Source organism: Rhinolophus ferrumequinum, chromosome 9, assembly GCF_004115265.2.
Source record: "Rhinolophus ferrumequinum isolate MPI-CBG mRhiFer1 chromosome 9, mRhiFer1_v1.p, whole genome shotgun sequence".
NCBI lineage: Eukaryota > Metazoa > Chordata > Mammalia > Chiroptera > Rhinolophidae > Rhinolophus > Rhinolophus ferrumequinum.
In genome coordinates, this window is record NC_046292.1 from 93,529,193 (window position 1) to 93,551,128 (window position 21,936).

The following is a 21,936-nucleotide window of genomic DNA, read 5'->3' on the forward strand; positions in this document are numbered from 1 at the left end:
CTACCCTCCAAGAGCAGGAGCAGGACCACAGACCAGTGTACAGACTGGTGGACCTGCATTACACCTGCTGCCACCAATTCATGTACCACTCGAGGCTCTTTCAGTGGCTGACTGTATGGGCAACCATCAGGTGATAGCCGGCTCAGGGTGCCCTGAACCTTTTGCTGAGCTGCCCCAGACCTGCTACTGGTGGAAGCCCACATCAGTTTCAGTGTGGCTTCTCCTATGCACCTCCACGATCTAACACAGGCAGCTACCAAATGTGGATTTCTTTGTAATTCTTACTAGGTAGCCTAGAGCTGGTCACAGGCAGTGGATTATCTTGGCTAGCATCAGAGTCCCTCCCAAGAGCCTCCAGAAAAAAACAAATCTGATGGCCAGCTTCAGACCACAACAGAGCACCACCAGATTAGCCACAAACACAGCACCCTAAAGGGTGGTTTCAGTACTCACCAAAGCCTGGTGAGGTGGGGGTCCGCTCATATGCTCTGGGCATGGCCAATGCTCAGAGCCAGTCAATTGGAGAGTCAATCCTACCCAATGACATGCCAACAGCAATCAAGACTCAACTACAAGAGAAGGGTATGCACAAGACACACAGGGTACACTCCTAGAGCACCAGACTCAGGTTATCAGGGAGACTGTGCCACTGGGCCCTACAGGACACCTGCTACATAAGAACAATCTGCCAAGTAAGATGTAGCAGGTCTACCTAATACATAGAAACAATCACAGAGAGTCACTCAAAATGAGGAGACAGAGAAACGTTTCCCAAATGAAAGAACAGGAAAAAATAGAAAAAGAGCTAAACAAAATGGAGGCAAGCAATCTACTAGATACAGATTCAAAACACTGGTTATAAGTATGCTCAATAACCATAGGGGAAGAATAGATGAACACAGTGAGAACATCAACAAAGAGATAGACAACATGAAAAGGAAGACAGAAAACATAAGAAAGAACAAGACAAAAATGAAGAATACCATCACTGAAATGAAGCATACTTTAGAGGAAATCAACAGTAGGTTAGATGAAGCAGAGGATCCAGTCAGCGATTTGAAAGACAAGGTAGCAGAAAACACCCAATAATAATAGCAAAAAGAAAAATAATTTAAAATATGAGGAGAGTTTAAGGGGCTGCTGGGACAACATCAAGTGTAACAACATTCACATCGTAGGGGTACCCAAAGGAGAAGAGAGAGAGCAACAGATTGAAACGTATTTGAAGAAATAATGACTGAAAACGTTCTTAATCTGGCAAAGGAAATAGACATATGAGTCCAGGAAGCACAGAGTCCCAAACAAGATGAACTCAAAAAGGCCCACACCAGATACATCATAATTAAAATGTCAAAGACTAAAGACAAAGAGAGAATTTTAAAAGCAGCAAGAGAAAAGCAATTACAAGGGACCTCCCATAAGACTGACCAGATTTCTCAACAGAAATTTTGCAGGTTAGAAGGGATTAGCAGGAAATATTCAAAGTGATGAAAAGCAAGGATCTATAACCAAGACTATTTTACCCAACAAAGCTATCTTTTAAAATTGAAGGAAAGATAAAGAGCTTCCCAGACAATAAAATGCTAAAGAGTTTTTCACCAACAAACCAGTGTTACAAGAAATGTTAAAGAGACTTCTTAAAGAAGAAGAAGAGGGGAAAAGGAACACAAATATGAATCATAAAATGACAATAAGTACATATCTATCAACAGTTACTTTAAGTGTAAATAGTTTACATGCTCCAATCATAAGACATAGAGTGGCTGAATGAATAAGTAACAAGACCCTTACAAATGCTGCTTATAAGAGACTCACTTCATATTGTAAGACACACAGAGACTGAAAGTAAAGGAATGGAAAAATATATTTCAGGCAAAGGGAAATTTTTGAAAATCTGAAGTAGCAATACTTATATCAGACAAAATAGACTTTAAAACAAAAGCTATAAAAAGACACAAAGAAGGACATTTCATAATGACAAATGGATTAATCCAATAACCCTTGTAAAAATATATTCACCCAACATAGGAGCACCTAAATATATAAAGCAAATATTGACCAACATAAAGGGAGAGATCAACAGTAATACTGTTATAGTAGGGGGATTTAACCCCTCTTTGACAGCAATGGACAAATCTTCCAGACCAACAAGGAATCAGAGGACTTAAATGACACACTAGACTAGATGGATTTAATTGATAGCTTCAGAGCATTTCACCCAAAAGCAGCAGAATATACTTTCTTTTCAAGTGCACATTGAACATTTTCCAAGGTAGACCACATTAGGCCACAAAACAAGTCTCAGTAAATTTAAGAAGATTAAAATCATATCAAGCATCTTGTCAGATCACAATGGTATGAAAGTAGAAATGAATCACCAGAAAAATAAATAAATAAAATAAAAAACATACAAACACATATAGGCTAAACAACATGCTACCAAACAATGAATAGGTTAACAATGAGATCAAGGAAGAAATCAAAAGATGCCTTAGGACAAATGAAAATGAAAACACAGTGACCCAAAATCTATGGAACACAGCCAAAGCAGTTCTACATTGATAATTCATAACAATATTGGTGTACCTCAAGAAACAAGAAAAATTTCAAACAATCTATTCTTACACCCAAAGGAATTAAAAATAAATTGGACAATGTGGAAGAAACGCATAAATACCCAGAAACATACAATCTTCTAAAATTAAATCAAGAAGAAACAGAAAATCTGAACAGACTTATAACTACTAAAGAAATTGAATCTGTAATTAAAAAAACTCTGGGTTCTGTGCATCTTGGTCTTGTGGAGCGGCCTCACGCTGTCTCCTCTGCAAATGGCCTTGGGCCCCTGTCCCCACCACCTGTGATCTTACACCAAGGCCCAAGAGGGGTTGCAGCCCCAGGTTTCCACCAGCCCACAAGCAAGAGCATGGCAGCCATCCCTTCCAGTGGCTTGCTTGTGGCCACCCGTGACTACTACCGGCACCACCTGGGTTCCACTTCCAGTAACAGCTCCTGTGTAGGTGCCGAGTACCCTGGGGAAGCAATCCGCCACCACCTGGCTCTCCCCAAGGCTAACCCAGGTCACTGGTGGGCAAGCTTCTTTGTTGGGAAGTCCACTGTCCCATTTATGGCCACAATGTTGGAGTCCCCAGAGCACTCACAATCCTCTCTAGGCTTCCAGCAGCATTATCACCTGTGACCATGCTCAGGATGCCACAATGAAGCAGCCTGATGCCCAGCCGAGCAAAGCTAACGCTGGGTCCCCATCCCGAGTGTTCACCAACAGCCACCAGACTTCCAGAAGTTCTAGGCTCTTTTGAGGCCCTCCTCACCTCACCCTATAGACGACGCAGGCTGCAGCAAGCAGAAGCAGTTGGGTTATTTTCTAGCAAAACAGCAAAGCACCAAAAAGGAACTTGAGAGAGTCTCGTTCTTTATTCTCTGAGCCACATGTGAGCCTGCTGCCATTTCGTAATGGTGTGCCTTTCACCAAGTGGCAAATAAACAAGCAGTCAGAAGAAAAAAAATTCTGAACAAACATAACTCCTAGACCAGATGGCTTCACATGTGAATTTTACCAAACATTCAAAGAAGAATTAACACCTATGCTTTTCAAACTATTCCAAAAACATACAGGAGGAGGGAATACTACCTAGCTCATTTTATATGGGTCACCTTTACGCTGACTTCAAAATCAGACAAAGATATTACAGAGAGAGAGAGAGAGAGAGAGAGAGAGAGAGAGAGAGAGAGAATTACAGGCCAATATCCTTGATGAACATAGGTGAAAAGAATCTCAACAAAGCATTAGTAAACCGAATTCAACAATACATTAAAAAGATAATGCACCACAATTAAGTGGCATTTATTACTGGGAAGGTAGTTTGGTTCAATATTTGCAAATCAATTCATGTCATACATTACATAAACAAAATGAAAGATAAAAAGCATATCAATGAATGCATTAAAAAACATTTGACAAAAATCTAACATCCATTTATGATAAAAACTCAGCAAAGTGGGGATAGACGGAACATAATAAAGGCCATGTACGACAAACCCACAGCTATTAATAATATTATACTAATGATGAAAAGCTAAAAGCTTTTTTTTTTCTTTAAGGTCATGAGCAAGACAAAAAAATGTCCACTTTCACTTCTATTCAACATAGTATTGGAATTCCTAGCCATAGCAGTCAGACAAGAAAAATAAATAAAAGGCATCTAAACTGGAAAGGAAAAAGTAAAACTGTCATTATTTGCAGATGACATGATACTATATAGAGAGAACCCTAAAAACCCCACCAAAAACTATTAGAATTGATGAATGAATTTAGTAAAGTATCTACAAAATTAATATTCAGAAATCAGTTGCATTTTATACACCAATAATGAATTATTAGAAAGAGAAATTTTTAAAAATCCCATTTATAATTGCATCAAAAATATATAATACCTAGGAATCAATTTAACCAAGGAGCTAAAAGAATTGTGAAACTATAAGTCTTGGAAAACTATAAGACTTTGATGAAAGAAATTGAAGAAGACACAAAGAAATGGATGGCTACATCATGCTCATGGATAGGAAGAATTAACATCATTAAAATGTCCATACTACCCAAAGCAATCTATAAATTCAATGCAATCCCTAACAAATTACCAATGGCATTTTTCACAGAACCAGCACAAATAATCCTAAAATTTATATGGAACCACAAAAAGCCTGTAATAGCCACAGCAATACTGAGAAAGAACAAAATTGGAGGTTTCATGCTACCTAATGTCAAACTATACTACAAGGTCATAGTAATCAAAACAATGTGGTACTAGCATAAAAACAGACACATAGATCAATGGGACAGAATAGAAAGCCCAGAAATAAACCTAGGCTTATATGGTCAATTATTCTATGACAATAAATGGAAGAATATACAATGGGGTAAAGACAGTTTCTTCAATAAATTGTGTTGGGAAAACTGGACAAACACATGCAAAAAAAAAAATGAAACTAAACCACCTTCTTACACCACATACAAGAATAAACTGCAAATGGATTAAAGACTTAAATATAAGATGTGAAACCATAAAACTCTTAGAAGAAAGAGAGGCAGTAAATTCTCTGACATTGCTCTTAGTGATATTTTTTTCTGCTATATCTCCTCAAGCAAGAGAACCAAAAGAAAAAAAATTAAACAAATCAGACTACATCAATCTAAAGAATTTTTGCACAGTGAAGGAAACCATTAGCAAAACAAAAAAACAACCTACTGAATGGAAGAAGATATTCACCAATGATACATCCAATAAGGGGTTAATATCAAGAATTTATAAAGAACTCATACAACTTAACACCAAAGAAAAAAAACACGGAATCCAATTAAAAAATGGGCACAGGACCTGAATAGACATTTGTCCAAAGAGGACAGGCAGATGGCCAATAGGCAAATGAAAATATGCTCATCACTAATCATCAGAGAAATGCAAATAAAAACTACAATGAACTATTCCCTCACACCTGTCAGAACAACTATCATTAATAAATCAACAAACAAGAGTTGGTGAGTCTGTGGAGAAAAAGGAAACCCTCATGCACTGTCGGTGGGAATGCAAATTGGTGCCGCCACTGTGGAGAACATTATGGAGGTTCCTCAAAAAAATTAAAAAACAGAGCTATTTTATGATCCAGAAATTCCTTTGCTGGGTATTTATCCAAAGAAATTCAAAACACTAATTCAAAAAGATGTATGCATCCTGTGTTCATTATAGTATTATTTACAATAGTCAAGATATGGAAGAACCCAGGTATCCATCAAGGGATGAATGGATAAAGAAGATGTGGGGCATTTAATAATTTTTAAAAACATTATCTCCAATTCTGCAGAAAGCTTTAGCAATTTTCATAAGTGCATGGTTGATTTAACATGTAGTATTCTGAATTTGTCTCCTGGTTTAAAAAAGAAAAGATGAAGAAAAAGAAGAAATTACATCAGAAGTTCATTTAGGGCAGATGAATGTATTAGACTTCACTATTATTTGTGTTTACAGGAGTAATTTAGTCTATTTTATGCAGATTTTAAAACATATCCATGTACTGCCTGAGGCAAAGAATTTTCTTAAAATCAATTTATGTGTAAATAAATTAACATTTGAATTAAAGGATGCAATACCAAAAGCACAATCATGAAAGAAAAAGTTGACAAGCGGGACTACAGTAAAATTTAAAACTTGTGTTTAGTAAAAGATTCTCTTAAGAGAATGAGAAAACAAACCACAGACTGGGAGAAAATATTTGTAAAACACACATCTGATAAAGGACTGGTATCCAAAATATACAAAGTTCTCTTAAAACTCAATAATAAAAAACCAATCAAACTCACAGAGGCAGAGAGTAGTTACTGGGTGTTGGGGGCTGGGAGATGGAGAGATGCTGGTCAAAGGGTATAAAGCTTTAGTTGTGTCAGATGCGTAAGTCTAGAGATATAATGTATAGGCCTGATGACTGTAGTTAATAATGCTATATTGATACTGTGGAAGTATGCTGAAAGTAGATTTTAGGTGCACTCATCACACAACCAAAAAATAGTAACTATGTGAGGAGATAACGTGCTAGTTAGCTTGACCGTAGTGACCATTTCACTATGTATGTGCACATCGAATCGTGTACACCTTACATATACACAATTTTATCAAAAATATATAAATAAATGAAAAAGTTAATTACTAAAATCAAAAAAAGGAAACAAACTACCCAATTGCAAAATGAGCAAGAGCTGAACAGAAACCTCATCACCAGAGAAGATAGACAGATGGCAGATAAGCTTATGAAAAGATAATCAATATCATACATGATTAGATAATTGCAAATTAAAATAACAGTGAGATATCAATACACACTGTGAGAATGTAACACGATTAGAATAGTAATACAGAGACTTCCATCATTTACCTGTAGAATAAACAGGATTTACTCTTTATGAATTATGAAGATAATTCCAGTAAATACAAGGCCTAGTTCCACTTTTTTAAAAGACTTTTTCCCATTCATGTATACACAAGTGTACTTTTTCCAAAAGGGTTTTTATAGAAATCATATAACTAGATACTCATTGCAACTCTGAATCTACAGTTCTGAAATACAAAAATGAGTGGAAGTTTACCTCCATCTACAAATGGAGAAACAAAGTCATAGAGACAATAGGTGATTTGTCCAATTTTTCATGGCTAGTGGCAAAATTTAGACAGTCATCCTAATCTTTTGACTTATACCCCAACTTTCTCCCCACTAAAGAGCTCTGCCTCCCAGTAAGAACCAACATTTATGCTTGAATCCTTAATCTTTATTTTCTGATCCATACATTGAAGCTACATCTATCCTTGAAAATTCAAGTGGTGTCTATGAGGACGCACATTATAAATGTGTACATCCTTTGTATTTCTTAGAAGAAATGTATCTAATCAATACAAGGTGTTGCTCTAGCAAAGATCCAAGTTTTGACCTCTGATATATGTCAGTGACTGATGTCATACATTTCAAAGCAAAATATAGCCTGATATTGTCTGAGTAAACCAGGCATGTAAATTAACTCAGCCATAAAACCTTTTTAAAAATTTAAAAGAGGGAGGCTTTGGCACATAGCTTAAAATACAGAACAGCATAAGTATTTCAGGCTGTTGGTGCTACTCACTGTCATCCTGTATGTTATTGTATGACATTGACAACTGTGGGAAGAACTAGTGTCTCCTGTGGGCTGGTAGATTTTTTTAACCTATTCATAAGATTATTCATATTAAATTCTCTCAAACTGTACCAGCACAGGCAAGAAGAAAATTGAAAATACCAGCTGAGATAAAGCAGATAATTCAGTCATACCTTCTGCCCTCCTTTCTCCCAGTGCATTGCCTATCTGGATAACGTAGCACACTGAAGTGAAAGTATAGCCATTAAATCATTTTTCTTTACAATGTGACTGATTTTACTATGCTAAGAGGATGACAACATCTTAAAAGATGGATGACAGTTGGTGAACTGAATGGCATTAATTTTATTTCCAGAAATCTGAAGTTGCTGGGTTTTTTGTTTTTTTTTTTCATTTTTTTAATATAAAAAACATACTTGAAATATATTTGTCTGGTAGGGGGATACGATTGGCATAAAGGTAAACAACTGGCAAATTATTCACAGCAATAAATTTGCCCAGTGGCTTTTCATTCCAAAACTTTAGAAATTAGAGACTGTTCACCAGATGTTGTAAAACAAAACAAAAAAAGTTTGTTTCATTTTTTACTAATTTAACTACTAAATTGCTAAAAGGTACACTTTGGTAAGTCCTCTTTTAGCTGAAAATGCCTGTGTCTTGTTAAATGTTTATTGAATTCTGTAATTATATTGCTTTTGCTGTTAAATGATATTGACAATTTTGAATAAAGATTTTTATTTAGGCAAGATGAAATGTGAACATCTGGCAGTAACCTTATGCATACCATTGAAACAAACAAAAAGCTTGACCGGTATGTACTTTTTTCCTTTTTGTCTTTCCTGAGTTCTCTGGTTGTGACTCACATCAGAATACACTTAAACATGATGACTTGGCCCCTTGTCACTGAAATGTTCAAAGTGAGTGCCTAGGAAGCTGATGGTTGCTGAAGGTGGGATCCATTTCACCCTGAAACAATTAGTTCTCAAACAACGAGGCAGCTGAATAGTTCATTTCAAATTATTATGATAGTGAAAACTAAAAAATTGATTTTTAAAATAGACATAATATAATGGTCATTTATTATAACATTTCCAGAAACTTAATTGTTTTATAATTTTATTGGGACTCCAAACACCACAAGTAGATAAAAAAATTAATTTCCAGATGATATTGTCGGTTTGCTGTAGGTTTTTTCTCTACACAAAACGTTTTAGTTTAAGAATCTCTTAATTTTATCTATAATATGATTGACTTTCTACAAAGTGGCTGTAATTTGACCACAGGAAGAGGATCACTGGAATTGTTGGCTCACTATGTCCCCAGCACATTTCTTTCTTCTCTTTCCCATTTCCCATTGTGTAATGGAAGATGACAGAAACTTGGCACTCCTGTATTCTGAGAATTCTTTATTAATTTAAAGGCAAATTTTTTATTTATGTGGAAGAAAAGAAGTTGCATATAGCCCTGAGTGTTTCACGAGGAATCTTCAAGGCAGATTTTCTTTTTCTTTTAGGTTTTCCTGTCAAAAAATAGATTTAGACATCAGAGTAAGTCAAACATAATCAAATGCAAATGTCTAACACCAGCTGTATCTACACAGCAAAGCAACAGTTGACAAGCCAATTCCCTTAATCTAAGCCCAAGTCCAAAGGCATTCATTCATCTAAAATATCCAGAATGGTTATCAAGAATGTCCCCAGTTGGCCAATTTCTCAGCGTCCTGTTTGCTATAATTGCTCAAAAACATATTACATCCATGGCATAAAAAATGTAGCCAAACCATCTGGTCTCTGCTCTTCTGCTCATCCACACAACTGCTTTTATAGGGTGCTCGGATGGTCCTAAGTAAGTGGAAAGATCCAAATTCCACTGTCCCAGAACAGACTCTTGATTTGAATTATCTTGATCTGGCTATTAAAATAGCCTTGAATATGGTAGGCCTAGAAATGTGAAGAGCATTGATACAGATGTTCAAGTTGAGGAAAAGCATATGAACACAAGTGTGGTGTTGAATACCACAGGGAATATTTTGTGGAAAATGAGTAAGTTAAACTAATCAGGGTAGAAGTTTACTTTCTGTCTTGAAACATGTATAGGTGAATGGTAGCAGGTAGAAGGAAAGAACATTAACGAAAACAACAGCTTAAATTAGCTTGGCTATGAAGATAATTGTAGAAACTTCACACAGCTAGAGTGTAAATTCTGGGTGTGAATGGCGGAGAGATTTAACTAGCAATAATGCACTTAAGTAGGCAGGAGTCAGGTAACTGAGCCATCAGGCATGCAAAGATGTTTGAATTTAATCCAAGATGCAATGATATTTTTCAAGAATGTAATATGATCAGCTTCGTGTTTTAGAAAGACCACCCCTATGACTATAGTAAATGGGTTAGAGGCACAGTCAGGTAGCGATGAAGAGATGAAGAGGATGGGCGAAATTCTAAAAAGGCAAAACAGGGCAGCTGGATAGCTCAGTTGGTTAGAGCGCAAGCTCTCAATGACAAGGTTGCTGGTTCAATTCCTGCATGGGATGGTGGGTTGTGCCCCTGCAATTAAGATTGGAGACAGCGACTGGACTTGGGGTTGGGCTGCACCCTCCACAACTAGATTGAAGGACAACAACTTGGAGCTGGTGGGCCCTGGAGAAGCACCATATTCCCCAATATCCCCCAATAATTTTTTTTTTTAAAAAAATGAACTAACTTTATGGAAGAAAAAAATAAAACAGACAGGCCTTCTTGTTAGGTAGAATGTGGAAGGCGATGGAGATGATATGCTACCTAATCATTTGGGTCACTATCTCCTTGAAGACACCAGTCTTAGATATGGGGAAGAAGATAAGGACTTTGGTTTGAGGTATAATAAACTAGAAAGTTGCTTATTAAACATTATAACTGAATCCCTGATAGAATGGTATGGAATTCAGGAAGAATAACTGAAGTAAATAAATAAATAAATATATTATAATAATATATATAAAGTATTTATAATAACTGAAGTAAATTATATATCATATGATTAAAAAGTAACAGATGTTCATTTTAGAAAATTTAAGAAAATCAAAAAAGTGTAAAACATAAGATATGCAGCTGAGTAGGATATATAAATTCAATAGTTAAATCTCCTCAGTAATAATTGCCATCTACCTCATATGTGGATCATAAATTTTCAAAGATTTATCATATAATAAAATACATTTAAAAATAAAACTAAACTGTATATATGACATAGTTTGGCTGTCATGAACTAAGAATGACCTTAAGAAACTGAATTACCACAAGAAGGAAAAACTCAATATTAACTATGCCAAGATCCTAATTACATTCATATCAACCAAATTAACTCTTTAACTTCATGGAAATATCTTTGTGGCTAGCTCATCTTGGCAGATCCATTAGAAAATGGTACTACAGAAAATCAGGCTCCACAAGACACAGCCTACAGTTCACCTACAGTTGAGACAACTATAATTTTCTATTTCCTACGTATGGAATTCTAAAATCTCAGATAATAATTGCCCAAGTACATGAGCAAATCCAAAATTTTCTTTGATAAAAAAAACTTGACTCTTGATAAAAAACTTGACTCTTCTTTGGTCATCTCTATAGCCAATCTCCATTAGGGGGTGGAAAAAAAGTAAATATATTTGGGACAAGAATAAAAGTAAATACCATTTTCACAGAAAATTGCAAACTTTTAGGTTGGTTATCCTATGTAGAATATATGCTCTCCAGGTACTTACGAAAACAGCTTGATCTTTTCTTTTTAAATGAGGTAGAACTTACACAAGGTGCACAAATCTTAAGAGTATAGCTATATGAATTTTTACATATGTTATAATAGATCTACGTAATCAAAACCAAGATCAAGTTAGAGAACATTTTCAGCACCTCAAAAGGCTCTCTCATGTATCTACCCAGCAACTAGTGCCCTGAACCCCCACAGATAAACACTGTTCTGAACTCTAGTACCTTAGATTAGCTTTCCTTATTCTTGAAATAGAAATGGAATCATATGGTATCTTTTCCATCTGGCTTGATTTGTTCATTATATTGTTTTTGAGACTCAGATATATTGTTACACATTCTCTTTTATTTCTGTATAATATTGCATTGTACAAATGCACCACAGTTTGCTTATTAATTTTCCTACGATGGACATTTGGGCTGATTCCAGTTTCTTGATATTATGAATAAAGCTATCATAAACATTCTGGTATATGTTTTGGTGGACATAAGTGCTCCTTTCTCTTGGATACCCACTAAGAGTGGATATATGTATATTTATCTTTAGAATATATTGTAAAACAATTTTCCAAAGTGTCTATACAAATTTATACTTCCAGTAGAAAATTTAATCTTGATTTACACACAGTTTCTTTCAATACTGCTATGGGCAGATGTCATGCAGGGAGTCACGCGGGGCGGCCTGCAGGGTCTCTGCTCCTGCTCTCCACATAAGAATGCAGGACATGGTGAGGCCAAAAAGGAACACCCATGGAGCCATAGATAGGGGAGTCATACCACTATACTTTCACTGGCGTCTGGGTTGGAGACACAGGAAGCAGGAGCCACACTGTCTGAAACCTGCTGTCCACTTCTCTGCAATCTGCAACCCACACTCTGCTATGCTAACTGGAGTCCAAGCTTGCCAGACACCATCTTCTTGCTAGCCCCCATTTTCTGCTAGCGTAGCCATGGCAGTTCTCTTAGTGGCAATGGCTCACTGGTTACAGCTGACGGCCAACTAGTCCCAGCTGATGGCCATCCAATCACAGTTGATGGCCATTTACTACCTGAGCCAGCACCTTTCCACATGAGGCCGCGAGTCTGGAAGCTGCACTCCTGGCTCTGTCCCCACAGCAGAATTCATATTATGTCAGAATAATATCACAACCATGCTAACTTCTTATTCTGCTAGGTTATGTTATTAAGCTCAGACCTTATTTCAAGCCAGATCACCAAAAATACTTGCCTTTATTACACTATTTTAGATACCCCAAAGCAATGTCTAATTGAATTTTATCAACAATCTGTATAAGAAATGGAAACAGAAAAATTGTGTTTAGATCTTCTTCTAATCAATGTGACAAACAGATGACAAATTCTCCAACTTACATAAAACCAAAGAAATGTTGGATTTGGTCACTTAAAAATGTAAATATGTAGCTGATCTCAAAAGTAAGACAGAGAAAAATCCCAGGTGCCCTAAATAAAAAAGGGAAATAGAGATATCATCAAAGTGGCGGCATGGAGTGAGCCTCTGGAAATCTCCCCTAGAATTTACAACAAATCGAACAACTATAATTCCACAAAGGCCTCCCTGAACAGCAGACAGTCAAGACGAAGAGGCTCACTACTGAATTCACCTAAAGGTGGGTGTCATGCAGGGAGTCACGTGGGGTGGCATGCGGGGCCTCTGATCCCACTCCCCGCATAAGAACGCAGGATATGGCGAGGCCAAAAAGAAACAACCATGGAGCCATAGATAGGGCAGTCATACCATTATAGTCTTACTGGTGGCTGGGTTGGAGACACACGAAGCAGGAACCACAGAATCCACAATCCACACTCTGCTACACTCCACCGCTTGCTAGCTCAGCCATCATCTTCTTGCCAGCCCCCATTTTCTATTAGCGTAGCCACAGCAGTTATATAAGTAGCCAATGACTCACTGGTTACAGCTGATGGCCAACTAGCCACAGCTCATGGCCATCCAATCACAGTTGATGGCCATTTACTACGTGAGTCAGCACCTTTTTATGTGAGGCCGAGAGCCTGGAAACTGCTCTCTGGGGCTCTGTCCCAACAGTGGGCAAATTGCGCAAGCAGGGGAGGAAGGAAAGGAGAAGTGCGAAGACAGAACCGAGCAGGCGCAGGATGCAGACCTAGTTCAGTGCTCCAAGCTCGCTGCATCCCGGAACTACCATAGCTGCGGGAGAGGAAAGAACTCGGACAGCTAGGGCTCTGCTTGTGGCCCACAGGGCTGAGGGGACAGCATATAACAAGACTGAACCCAAGGCTCACGGCAGAGACCTCGGAGCAAAGACTTAGGGAAGAAGGCTGAAAACGGTAGATTAAGCCCTCACTGCCGCAGACAACGGAAGCCTTAGGCACGGAGACTAGCCGCCCCCTCCCCACTCTCACAGAGCTCACCCCGCCCCCACCTGCCTACTGCTAGAAGTGGAACAGTAGCAGTGTCAGATCAAAGGAACAGAATATTTGCGGTTCTGAGAACTGTGGTCCACAGACAGAGATTCGCAGCCCAACTAGTTCCAGCAAAGGGGAGGGAGCTGTGGAAGCAGGACAGGTTGTGGTGGTGGTCGCTGCCATTGCTCTGGGCCACCGCTCACAACCCACCCCGCCCCTGTCCTCATCTATCTTGGCGGATCACTGCAGGAGTAAACAGAACTGCTGAAACACATGGGCTCTAAATCTGGTGCAGGAAGAGCTTTGGAAATTCAAAAGCTCTCCGCATCCCCACAGGGATGCAGTGTTCTATGACCCAGGCGAACTGTTAACAGAGGAGAAGCCCACCTTCGAGGGAATCCCTCCATTGTGTGAGATGCTGGAATAGTGCAGAGAAAACATAGCACTACAGTGTGAGAGGAAAAAAAAGGCTGCAGTCTGAGAGAAAATAAAACATTCTATCAACAAGTACTGGAAAACAAAAGAAAGACCTCTTCCTATCAACCTGTTGAAGAAGCCACTCCTGTAGATGTCTAGGAAGAGAAATAATAAATCAGTAATTGCCATGAATAACCAAGGCAACAAGACAGCTCAGAAAGAAAGTGAAAAGTCTCCAGAAAATGAACTTAAAGATATGGAAATATGTGACTTAAATGACAGAGAATTCAAGATTGCAGTTCTGAAAAATCTCAACGAGATGCAAGAAAACACAGAAAGGCAGTTTAATGAACTCAGAAACACAATCAAAGACTACATGAACATTTTACCAAAGAGATTGAAATTTTAAAAAAGAACCAAATAGAATTTCTGGAGATTAAGAACTCAATAGAAGAAATGAAGAATGAAATAGCCAGCTTAGGTAGTAGAGTTGACCAGATGGAGGAAAGAATCAGTGACATCGAAGATAGAAACCTGGAAATTACACAGATGGAAGAAGAAAGACACTTGAGACTTAAAATAAATGAAAGAACTCTGCAAGAACTTTCTGACTCCATCAGAAAGAGCAATATAAGAATAGTGGTCATACCAGAAGGAGAAGAAAGAGAGAAGGGAACAGAGAATATATTCAAACAAATAGTCGATGAGAACTTCTGAAACTTGTGGAAAGAACTGGATCCTCGAATACAAGAAGCAAACAGAACACCTAATTACCTCAACCCCAACAGGCCGTCTCCAAGGCACATTGTATTGAAGCTCTCAAAAATCAATGACAAAGAAAGAATCCTCAAGGAAGCCAAGGAAAAGAAGACGGTAATCTACAAAGGAAAGCCCATTACATTATCATCAGATTTTTCAGCAGAAACTCTACAAGCCAAGAGGGAGTGGAACCAAATATTCAAACTATTGAAAAAGAGAAATTGTGAGCTAAAAATAATATACCCAGCAAAGATATCCTTTAGATATGAAGGAGGAATAAAGACTTTTCCAGACATACAGAAGCTGAGGGAATTTTCTAATACACAACCTGCACTACAAGAAATACTAAAGGAGGATATTCAACCACCATCAACAGGGACAATTTGTGGCAACCAAAACATAAAAAAGGGGAGAGTAAAGGCCTGAACCGGAATATGGGAATGGAGAAAGTAGGCATGCTGAAGAAAATGGAGAAAACTCTATATATCAAGCTTTCTTTTACATAAAATTAAGGGTAACCACTCAAAAAAAAAAAAATCCAGAACTAAAATATATACTGTAATAAAAAATGAAACAGAGGGAAACCTCATAGAATACAACCACACAGAAATAAAAGAAAACAACAACAAGGCAAAGAAACAATGGAGACACAATCTTACCAGAAAACTAAAGATACAATGACAGGAAATCCTCACATATCACCCTAAATGTAAATGGACTGAACTCAACAATAAAAAGGCACAGAGTAGCAGATTGGATCAAAAAACTAAACCCAACCATATGCTGTCTCCAAAGGATGCATCTCAGCCACAAGGACAAGCATAGACTCAAAGTGAAAGGGTGGAAATTGACACTCCAAACAAATGGTATCCAGAGAAAATCAGGTATAGCTATACTGATATCAGATAAAACAGACTTCAGCCTGAAAAAGGTAACAAGAGGCAAAGATGGACATCTCATAATTGTAAAGGGGACTTTAAAACAAGAAGACATAACAGTCATCAGTATTTATGCCCCCAATCAGTAAGTACCGAAATATACCAAGCAACCACTAACAGAACTAAGGGAGAAATTGACCAAAACACAATTATTCTAGGGGACCTAAATACATCATACAGCTATGGATAGATCATCCAAACAGAAAATAAATAATGAAATAGCAGCCCTAAATGACACATTAGATGAAATGGACATAGTTGACATTTATAGAACACTTCATCCTAAAACATCAGACTATACGTTTTTTTCTAGTGTACATGGAACATTCTCAAAAATATAGCATACATTGGAACATAAAACTAGCCTCAGGAAACTTAAGAAGATAGAAATCATACCAAGCATATTCTCTGATCACAAGGCTTTGAAATTGAATATCAACTGCAAAAGAAAGCAGGAAAAGCCTCGAATACATGGAGATTAAACAACATACTTTTAAAGAACAACCGGGTCAAGGAAGAAATTAGAGGAGAGATCAAAAGATACATAGAAACAAATGACAATGAAAATACATGCTACCAAAATTTGGGGGCTGCAGCAAAAGCAGTTTTAAGAGGGAAATTTATATCATTACAGGCTTATCTCAAGACACAAGAAAAATCCCAAATAAATAACCTCACATTATACCTTAAAGAACTAGAAAAAGAAGAACAAATGAAACCCAAGGTCAGCAGAAGAAAGGAAATAATAAATATCAGAGCAGAGCTAAATGAAATAGAGAACAAAAAGACAATGGGAAAAAACTAATGTGACAAAGAGCTGGTTCTTTGAAAAGATTAACAAAATTGACAAACCCTTGGTTTGGCTCACTAAGATAAAAAGAGAGAAGACACTAATAAACAAAATCAGAAATGAAAAAGGGGAAGTTATCACGGATGCCACAGAAATACAAAGGATCATCCAAGAATACTATGAAGGACTATATGCCACCGAATTCAATAACCTAGAAGAAATGGACAAGTCCTTAGAAACATATAGCCTTCTAAGGCTGAACCACAAAGAACTGGAAAATCTAAACAGACCGATCACCAGTAAGGAAATTGAATCAGTCATCCAAAAACAGTCATCCTTTAACGTACCAAAAGTTACAGTCCGGGACCAGATGGCTTCACTAGTGAATTCTACCAAACCTTCAAAGAGGACCTAATACCAATCCTGCCCAAACTCTTCCAAAAAAATTGAAGAGACTGTACTCCCTAACTCATTTTATGAGGCCAACATTACCCTGATACCAAAACCTGGTAAGGACAACACAAAAAAAGAGAATTACAGACCAATATCTCTGATGAATCCCCATGAAAAAATCCTAAATAAAATTCTAGCAAATTGAATGCAACAATGCATTAAAAAGATTATTCATCACGTGCAAGTGGAGTTCATCCCAGGGGCACAAGGATTGTTCAACATCCGCAAATCCATCAATGTGATTCATCACATAAACACAATAATGGACAAAAGTCATATGATTATATCAATTGATGCAGAAAAAGCTTTTGACAAGATACAACATCCATTTATGATTAAAACACTTAATAAAATAGGTATAGAAGGAAAATACCTTAACATAATAAAGGCCACATATGACAAGCCCTCAGCTATTCTCATAATTAATGGTGAAAAACTGAAGCCCTTTGCTCTACATTCAGGAACATGACAGGGCTGTCCCCTATCACCTCTGCTTTTCAACATAGGAAGTCCTCGCCAGAGCAATCAGGCAATAGAAAGAAATAAAAGGCATCCAAATTGGGAATGAAGACGTGAAATTGTCACTCTTTGCCGTTGACATGATGCTATATATAGAAAACCCTAAAGGCTCCACAAAAAAAGCTATTAGAAACAATCAACGAATACAGTAAAGTTGCCGGCTACAAAATCAATGTACAAAAGTCGATTGCATTCCTATATACTAACAATGAAATCTCAGAAAAAGAAATAAAAAAAATTTCCTTTTGCAATTGCAGCAAAAAGAATAAAATACCTAGGAATAAACTTAACCAAGGATGTGAAAGACCTATATGCTGAAAACTATAAGACATTTGTAAAAGAAATTGAAGAAGACACAAAGAAATGTAAAGACATTCCGTGCTCATGGATTGGAAGAATCAAATAGTTAAAATAGCCATATTACCCAAAGCAATATACAGATTTAATGCAATCCCCATCAAAATCCCAATGGGGTTTTCTAAAGAAATAGAACCAAAAAATCATCAGATTTGTTTGGAACCACAAAAGACCCCGAATAGCCAAAGCAGTCTTAAGAAAAAAGAGCAATGCTGGAAGTATCATACTCCCTGACTTCAGCTTGTATTACAGGGCAACAACAATCAAAATAGCATGGTATCGGCAGAAAAACAGACACGTAGACTGATGGAACAGAATTGAGAACTCAGAAATAAAACCACATAAATATGGACAGATAATTTTGAAAAAGAAGCAAAAAACATACAATAGAGAAAAGACAGCCTCTCCAATAAATAGTGCTGGGAGAAGTGGAAACCCACGTGCAAAAGAATGAAACTGGACTGCTTTCTGTCACCATGTACCAAAATTAATTCAAAATGGATCAAAGACTTAAGCATAAGAGCTGAAACAATAAACTGCACAGAAGAAAACATAGGTACTAAACTCATGGACCTTGGGTTCAAAGAGCATTTTATGAATTTGACTCCAAAGGCAAGGGAAGTATAAGCTAAAATAAATGAATGGGACTATATATAACTTAAAAGTTTCTGCACAGCAAAAGAAACCATCGACAAAATAAAGAGGCAACCAACTGAATGGGAGAAGATTTTTGCAAACAGTCTCCGATAAGGGGCTAATATCCAAAATATACAAGGAACGCATGGAACTCAACAACAGAAAAACAAACAACCCAATTGAAAAATGGGCAGAGGATCTGAAGAGACATTTCTCTAAAGACGACATACAAATGGCAAATAGACATATGAAAAAATGCTCAACATCACTAATCATCAGAGAAATGAAAATAAAAACCACAATGAGATATCACCTCACCCCAGTCAGAATGGCTATCATCAACAAGAGAAATAGTAACAAGTGTTGGAGAGGCTGTGGAGAAAAAGGAACCCTCATACACTGTTGGTGGGAATGCAGACTGGTGCAGCCGCTATGGAAGGCAGTGTGGAGGTTCCTCAAAAAATTACGAATAGAATTACCATATGACCCAGCAATCCATCTCCTGGGTATCTGACCCAAAAATTTGAAAACATTTATGCATAAAGACACGTGTGCTCCAATGTTCATTGCAGCTTTGTTTACGGTGGCCAAGACATGGAAACAACCAAAATGTCCTTCAATAGATGAATGGATAAAGAAGTTGTGGTATATATACACAATGGAATACTATTCGGTAGTAAGAAAAGATGAATTAGGACCATTTGTGACAACATGGATGGATCTTGAGATTATAATGCTAAGCGAAATAAGTCAGATAGAAAGATCAGAGAACCACATGATTTCAGTAATATGTGGTATATAAACCAAAAACAACCGAAGAATAAGATAAACAAATGAGAAAGAAAAACTCATAGATGCAGACAATAGTTTAGTGGTTACCAGAGGGTAAGGGAGAAGCGGGGTGGTAGATGAGGGTAAAGGGGTCCAAATATATGGTGATGGAAGGAGAACTGACTTTGGGTGGTGAACACACAATGGGATTTATAGATGATGTAATACAGAATTGTACACCTGAAATGTATGTAACTTTACTAACAATTGTCACCCCAATAAACTTTAATTAAAAAAAAAGAAAAGATAACATTCCCCTGTGACAGATATTAACAGGATAAAGGTCTCTTTTTACACTTCTAGAATGTAATAATAAAGTTAAACATTTACTGAAAAAGAATTTTGTAAATGTGTCACTACAAAACATTTATTTTCCTCGTCAATTTGTCTAAAATATTGTCCTAGATTCTATTCACAGTTGTTACTGTTAAAATGTTCCCTAATATGTATGGTTAATGCTTTGCATATCAATCACCATTATAATCATGGCCAAGAGAAAAATAGTCTTTATTTGATTGAATTGCCCCATAAATAGTAGTATTAAAACTACCTCATAACTAAAGAAATTAAAAAATTTATATCCCAACTGGAAGGTTTAAGATATCAACCTTGTAAGCACCAAACCATGCAAGAGAAACACTACTGTACTGTACTGTTAGAAATGAATTTCAACAACAGTCTAAGTAACAAAAAAATATTTTTTCTACTAATGAGTGTACGTCTATATTTGTCCATGGATATAATACCAGCGCAGTATTAATGTGGCCACAGTACTTGTTTTGAGATGTCTTCAAATTTTAGCTGTTAACAATAAAACTTGATTCTTTATATTCTTTCTCCTGTTATTATTTTCTCATATAGATATATACTTGTTTTTTATTTGTAACACAGGTCACAAGTTGGTGATCTGCCTGCAAGAAATTTTGATTTGGCATGCATAGTGATGCTTTAAAAGTTTGCATTAGTTGCCAATGTACAAAAATTGGGAGATTTTGTATAAAAATCCAGTTTTCCAACTTAAAAACTCAGAAGATCTTCCAGCTTGGAAACTGTGTTTGATAAGTAATTGCTGCCCCCTTGATTACAATAAGCACTCCCTAGTTTGCCAGAATCTATAATCAGTTTACTTCTGCCTGCACCCTAGAAATGTGTTTGCAATTCTTTAGACCAGGTCTACTGACACAAAGACTAAAAGATGGCAAATAGTGTTATTTAATCATTAAATAGCCAACCCAGTTAAAGAAAAGATAAATCTGTTTTCCCCATATGTTTTTTATCAAAATTTCCTGTAAAAGGTATAATGACATAGTAAAAATTCTTGAAATAAAAATTCTCTTTCCTTTATTTTGATGATTTTGGGGTTCACACAGCCCTTTACAGACACTATCTCATGGAAAACAAGGGCATTTGAGACTGATTTTTTTATTCAAATGATCTTCATTCTCCTGTTAATGAGGACAGGGCCCGTAGGAAATGTTAGAAGGTGCTAAAAGGGCATTCCAAGGTTCACAGGGTCAGGAAAACGTTCTAAGAGAATATAATGCCATGTCTATGAAGTGAAGTGCTATGCAGATGAGAGCAGTGGCTTAGAAGTTGAGAAAAGGCACGATGTCTCATTGTGAATGAATTATGGCAGCAGAGAAGGGAGAGGGGAAGACTAGCTGCCTAAATCACCTAGGGAAGGTGTCCAGGATACCATTTCTGACAGCATGAACATTGGAGAAGTGGTGAATGAAAGGAGAGATGCCAGGTAACAGGTACAGTCACCTGAAATGCAAACAGGAAAAATCTAGAGAAAGAATGGGCTTACAGGAGAAGGAATGGCCTCCCTTTAGAAGGGTTTGTGGGGAAAGAGTGGAGGGAACGCCAGACTTCAGTTCAAGATGAAGAAGTAGAAAAAAATAGTTTTAAAAAATGTTCAGGCTATATAAGAGTTCACTCAAAATTAAACAAGGAATTCACAAGAGCCGTCCAACTTCAGTTTAGATAGGAATTAGTTAAAGAAAGCAAAAGCCCAAATTACTCATGTTAAGAAATCAAGCATTTCCTCATTTCAAAGCATTCAGGATCAGAAATAGGCTCTTTTCTCTTTAACCTGGTTTCTACATGCTACTATGAAGGTAAGGACTTTACTCATTCATGTCTTTGCTAATAACAATTTTAAGTTGTTAAGAACTTAGCTTGACTGTCCTCCAGCTTCTCAAATGTGTTCTAATAAAAAGAATTCTGTGCCAGAACTTCAACCATGATGATACAATTATTTGAACTGATTCCTAGGTTTATGTTTCCTAGAATGTAAAAAGCAATAACATTTCCTACTGGCCCTGTCCTCATTAACAGGAGAATGAAGATCATTGGTGTAAAAAAAAAAAAAGCAGTCTCTAAGCACCT

At 37.0% G+C, this 21,936-nt stretch overlaps 1 pseudogene; it reads left to right on the forward strand.

Annotated features, from left to right (window-relative positions):
• Positions 1–2,926: 2,926 nt before the first annotated feature.
• On the forward strand, positions 2,927–3,320 carry LOC117027141 (pancreatic progenitor cell differentiation and proliferation factor-like; annotated as a pseudogene).
• Positions 3,321–21,936: the final 18,616 nt, after the last annotated feature.